At 42.4% G+C, this 6,000-nt stretch overlaps 1 protein-coding gene across 1 annotated transcript in view; it reads left to right on the top strand.

The window, feature by feature from the left end:
- Positions 1–787: 787 nt before the first annotated feature.
- RAD21 (RAD21 cohesin complex component) overlaps positions 788–6,000 on the top strand; it is a 28,621-nt gene continuing 23,408 nt past the window's right edge. Inside the window, exon 1 of the mRNA XM_035011795.1 lies at positions 788–975. The gene's annotated coding sequence lies outside the window, so the exon portion shown is untranslated. The remainder of the gene's footprint in view (positions 976–6,000) is intronic.

The following is a 6,000-nucleotide window of genomic DNA, read 5'->3' as shown; positions in this document are numbered from 1 at the left end:
TTACTCTAGTCCTCTCCAATATGCCTGGATAGTCTTTCTAAAATGAAGAAGCCTCCCTTAGTGTCCAGACACATGACTTTCTTTTTTCCCCCTCTATCCCTCTCCTGTTCTCTACTGCCGTGGGACCTTTGCACATCCTGTTCTCTCTTCTTGGGAACTCACATCCACATCCCAGCTCCACATCAATTCCTCAAGGAAGCCCTTCTCTTCCACTCCAAACCTGCCCACTTTTCGGTCTCCTTTTACATTTGGCGTTTTTTGTGGCACAAGTATTTCTAAAAATTCCTCCCTAGCTATACCGAAAGCTTCATGAAGGCAGGTACTCTCTCTTCCGTATTCATCATTATGCCCCAGATCCTAGCTATCGCAATATATGGTTCGGAGAAGACCATGTATAAATATAGGTTGACTCAATGAACCCCTAGATTTTATGGAGCTTAAGGGTTTTATGTTATCTTCGTCACCATGGAACCATTAAAATGAATTTTTTTTGTGCACAACAAAAAAACTCAGATATTCATGCCACTGGCAAGCGCTGCGCGTGCGCTGTCTCCCTGGTCCGCAGCGCTTGAAGACCCTCCGGCAAGAGAATCACCTTTGCGCTTGCTCAGTTCGGGGCTGCACAACCAGAGGGCGGGGGGGGGGGGGGGGGGTCCAAAGAAAAGGAAATGGTCAATGCGCCTGCGTCGCTCCTTCTAGGGCTTAGGCTGGTTGCGCAGGCGCATAGGTACCATTTTTGACCGTAAACATCCTGCCGATTTGAACCGAGGATTTGGGCGGCAGGAAGAGCCGCGGCGTAACGGCAGCCATCTTGTTTGTTTGAGTGAATCGGAAAGGAGGCGGTGGCTGTGGCGGCGGCGGGAGCTGCTCCGAAGCTACACCTCACAGGGGCTCCCCCCCTTTCCCCGCCCCCTCCCCCGACCCTTTTCCCCTCCCCAGGCCACCCAACCCGCCCAGCTCCCGGCGGAGAGCAAGGTAAGATACTCGGCCAGCCCCTCTCATCCTCGGGCTTCCTCCGCCTACCCCTTCCCTGCCGTCTTGCAGTCTAGGAGCCGGACTCTGGGGGGGCGGGGGAAGCGAGGGAGAAGAGCCCTCGCCGCGCCCCGGGATGGTGGCCGTGCTGCCACCGTCCGAGCTCCGGAACGGCAGCGCCGCCCGCCCAGGCCTCTTCCCCCGGGCCCGCCCTCGGCCAGGACCCGCGCAGCCTGGGCCCGCATTATCGCTTGTTCGGTAACAAATGGTTCTGGTCCGTTCCAAGGCCGAAAAGCCGTTACTCCGCCGGTCCCTCGGGAGCCGCATCTCCCGGGGGAGGTGGAGGAAACCCTGGGCCGCGGAGCGAGAGGCAGAGGTTTGAACGAGCCCGCTCTGGGCACTGGGCCGCCTACTCCGGTAAAAATGGCTGTCTAGGAAGACGCGGGGCGGGAGGCGGCGGCGGGTCGGCGCCCGCGATGGCAGCTCGAAGGGGCAGCAGCCGTTCGCAGAGCTTGGGTTCGGGGGTCGGAGACGTGCGGGCCTTGCCCTTGCGGGCGCCGTGAACCCACATCACTGCGGCGGGCGCCTCTCCAGGGACTGCTGCTGCTCTCCCTCTCCTTTTTTAAACGAAAAATTTTGCGTTGGGAATATTACATACTGGACAGAGCAATAGAAAACCCGACCAAGGGAAGTTGCTTCTGATTCTAAGGAAATTAGCATAATTGGTTCCCCCCCCCGCCCCGCCCCGCCCCGAGTTTTCTAATGATTAGGGGTATTGAGTGTTTTGATACTGATGTAGAGACGCTTTGGGAAGGTGTGTGTTTCTGACAAATGCTTGACGTCTTTTTGCTCGCCGGGAAAGGCTTTGCGATTGATCTGCTGTGATAGAGTGGGGTGACGCTGTCTATTTGTGCTGCCATACCTAGCGGCCTTCTTCAAATTTGAAAGGAGGAAACACTGGAGGGTTTGTCTGCCCACCCTATGATTTGTAAGGCCGTCTTAAGCGTTCAAAAACGCGCTTGTGTTTTTCAGGCTTTCTGGTAAAGGCCTGTGTTTATCGGCTCTCTTTGCAAGCGAAAGTTAATATTTGCTCTTATAATGCCGTTTAGAATCACCACTGAAATCCAGAAAAAAATTCTTATTTTCATAAAAGGAATGCAAATGCCAGTGACCTGTGTGAGTCGGCAGAATTTTGGAGACGGGCTGGAGAAGCTTTCCTAAGTTGTAGAGTCATTGAATATCCTTTTTTTAATGTTGGAGGCATCTCATAATGATCTTTCAAAAGACACTGATGAGGACGTATACCATATCCAGTGATTAAATTATTTAACAGTTCGTAAATGGTTGAGGTGACAGCAGTGCATAACTAATGGACATAGTGCTTTTTATACAAAGTTAGACTTAACATTGGTAGAGTGTAAGCTAATTTACTTTTTTTGTTGTTTATAAAGACAACGCATTAGTACACTCTAGAATTAAGTTTTCCACTTAGAGTGGCATATGTTTAAAGTATTCTTAAAGTTGATTATTTCTTTCCTGATGAATTTTTATTTATTGGAACCCATATTCTGAGAAATTTTATCTTTTACAGTTTTGTGCAGAAGGGAAATTTCTAATTTTTGAGAAATACAGTTTTGTGTTATTTGTTTAAATGTGATGTCAGGTTGTTAGGCATAATCATGTTGACCTGTATATGCTTTGCTGTGAGATTTTCTTCAGAGTTACTGTTTATTTACATCTGCAGTGGGATTGTGTTGGTTTGCTGTTCTATTTCATTCTCATAATCCTGTTTGGTAAATATCCTCGTTTTATAGATGTGAAAGCTAAGACTCAAATGTTAAGTAACGTTTAACCCTTACTAACCAACTAACGAGGGAGCAGAATTTGAATCTAGGACCTTCTGGTTGTAAATCTCTTGTTCAAAGAATGTTAGTACCAAAAGGGTGGGGAACTCTAGTGTGCAGGGTTGGAAATAGCTTCTATTGCTGAGACACTCCCCAACCCCCAAGAGATACATTCTTCCACGAGTTAGGTATAGATGTTTTCCAAGGTTAGTAAATCCCTGACTTTCAGTCTTCCAGGTGTTTATAGTTTATGAAAATGAACCACACAGACTAAGCAGCTTGACTTGCCAGTTAATGGCAAAGGAGCATTGTGTCTTGACTTCAATAGTACTTAGAGTACGTGATATTTGTGTATGTTCCAAGTTAAACAGTACAAAAAGGTTGGTCTCACTTTCCCAGCAGACCCACTTTCCAAAGGGTAACCAGTGTCATCAGTTTCATTTGTACACCACAGATATTTTATGCAAGTGCATTAAATATGTTATAGAGAGAGAGCCCTCCTTTTTTTTTAAATACATATATGTATATCGGTGTTTAAGGCCTCATGGAATTCTGTTATATGGGTGTATTAATTTGTTAAAAGATGCTAATTAGCAGCTAGGTAAGTTATTTCTAGTATTTTGCCGTTAAAAGTCATGCTGGCAGGGCAACGCAGTGTTGCGGTTAGAGGTGTGGGTTCTGAAATTCAAGTTTCCACTTGCATTAAATGCTAGTGACCTTTGGCACATTGTCCTCTCCTTTTCTCTGTTTTCCAGTCTGTAAAATGGGCCAGTACTTATACGACTGTCATGAAGATGGACACACAGAATTCTTAGATCTTAGTGAGATTTTTTAAGATTTTTTTGTTGTTACTAATATTTTACATCTCTATGTATATCTTTGGCATTATTACTGGAAGTGCAGTTTCTGGTTTAAAAGTACGAATGTTTGAGATTTTCATAAGATGTTGGCAAATTGCCCTTGAGAAGGTCATACCAATTTATACAACCATTGTCCTGCCCTATTTTCTAACAGATGAGTGAAATATCATAATTCATATTGTAAAAACATAAAATTACTTTTTAGGATATATTGAAAAAGTTTGCTGCTTTAGAAAAAAATGAGAAATCATGAAATTGCTAAACTATGGTATGGGACCAAATGCAGGCTTTATGCTAAGATCTTTTGCAAAGGGTTAACATAGATCTACAGAAATTCAAATCTACAGAGATTAATCAACTTTTTTTAAGATTGGTTAAGTATAGTAATACTAAGGAAAAAGATTGTTTAAAAGCAATGATTACACTTTCTCCTTATTTTGATATAAGCCAGTAGTTGATCCACCACTGTGCTTCAGGCTTCCTTTAGTTATTAGGGTGATTTCCTCTTGCTAATTGTTTCCCAGAGTAATTTTAGCACCACTCTGCTTTAGTTACCCCCATACCATGCCAAGAAAACATCTATTTAGGAATCTCTGCCTCCACATAGCTGGGATATTTTAGGCATGGTACTCTGACTAGGAGCTTAAGTCCTGGCCATGAGCTACTGACACCTGTTGAAAAGCGCCAGTAGTTTTAATTTCTAAAATCTCCAGAATTTTTTACGTGTGTCGATTATGAGATCACTTGGTGTATCTCAGTTCCTTATTCATTAAGCACGTATTTAGTAGTTGACATGCGGCAGGCAATATTCTAAGAGCTAAATATTAAGGAGATTTTTATTGGAACACAGCTATCTTCAGTGAAACTTGGGACTTCTTGTGTATGACAGTGATGGTATTTCTAAGAACACACTGACATACTGAATTTCTACAAAATCCTGTAGACTTTATAGTGCTGGGGATGCAGCTTAATTTTCACGCTAACAAACATTTAGGCTTAAAGTAAAAGCACTGCCTTGCAACATAGGTTCTTTGATTATGGGAAGCATATTTTGAACTATAAAATACTGCTGAGCAAGGCATAAGATACACTTGAAGTGTTATTATTTAATTCTTCTACCTTAGAGTGTTTGATCTGAATTCTTCCTAGTTTCGTATTCCTTAGTTCTTTTCTTAATTTCACATTTGAGAGAGAGAGTTCCCAACATTGGGCAATTGATGAAGCCTTTTTTTTTTTCCCCTTTGGAGACAGTTTTCCTAGTGTAAATTAATGATCTCCTGGGAGCATCTGGTTCAGCAAATGAGAATTTCAGAACCCTATGCTATTAAGTGATGGAAAATGGAGAGGAGGCAAACCTAACTGAATTACTTTTGCACCTCCACACATTCAAACATTTTTGACAGGCGTGAAGTCTCTTGTCTGTGATATGTTTAATATATATTTTCTGTACATCACTGGAAAGAATGGGCACAGTTTTTAACTCAAAGTACAGTAAGCAAAATTCTCATTTTAAAATTTACAGTCTCTCTGTAAAAACATGAAAATAAGAGTTTACTTTGGATTTCTTTTTTTAAGCTAATTCAAAAAGGAATTTTTATTCCCACTAGCAGTGTATAAGAGATAAAGCTTCTGTATATCCTCACTGGACTTTGGTGTTGCCATTATTTTTTATTTTAGGTCTTATAATAGATGTGCAGTGATCTCTCATGGGTCTAAATGTGCATTTTCTTAATGGCTGGTGATGGTGAGCATCATTTCTTGTTCTTATTTGACACTGGCATATCCTTTTCTGTGAAATTTCTTTTGTTCATTTTCTAATTAGATTTTTTTACTTGAGTTTTTAGAATTCTTTATTCTGGATCCAGGTCCCTGTCAGATATGTCATTTTCAAACTTTTTCCCCTGTTGTACCTTTACATTCTCAGCTCTTTCATAGAACAAAATTTCTTAATTTGATAAAGTTCAGTTCATTGGGTTTTTTTCCTTTATGGGACATGTTTTTGGTGTCCTTTCTAAAAACTCTTACTGGGGCGCCAGGGTGGCTCAGTCAGTTAAGCGTCTGCCTTCCGCTCATGTCATGATCCCAGGGGCCTACTCACTGGGGAGTCTGCTTCTCTCTCTCTCTCTCATTCTCTCTCTCAAAAAAATAAATACACGTACCAAGCTTTAGGTATACCAAAGGTTTTTCCCCTCTGGTTTTTTTCTAAAAATTTTAAACTTTTACATTTAAGTCTATGATTTATTTTGAATTACTTTTCATATAATGTGTGAGGTTTGGATCAGGGTTCTTTTTTTCCCCCGCCCGTGGTTGATGTCCAATCACCC

Source organism: Mirounga leonina, unplaced genomic scaffold (genome assembly GCF_011800145.1).
Source record: "Mirounga leonina isolate KUSES-001 unplaced genomic scaffold, KU_Mleo_1.0 Mir_165, whole genome shotgun sequence".
Classification (NCBI taxonomy): domain Eukaryota; kingdom Metazoa; phylum Chordata; class Mammalia; order Carnivora; family Phocidae; genus Mirounga; species Mirounga leonina.
Note: the sequence above shows the minus strand (reverse complement) of the source record. Positions and strands in the feature narration are given on the sequence as shown.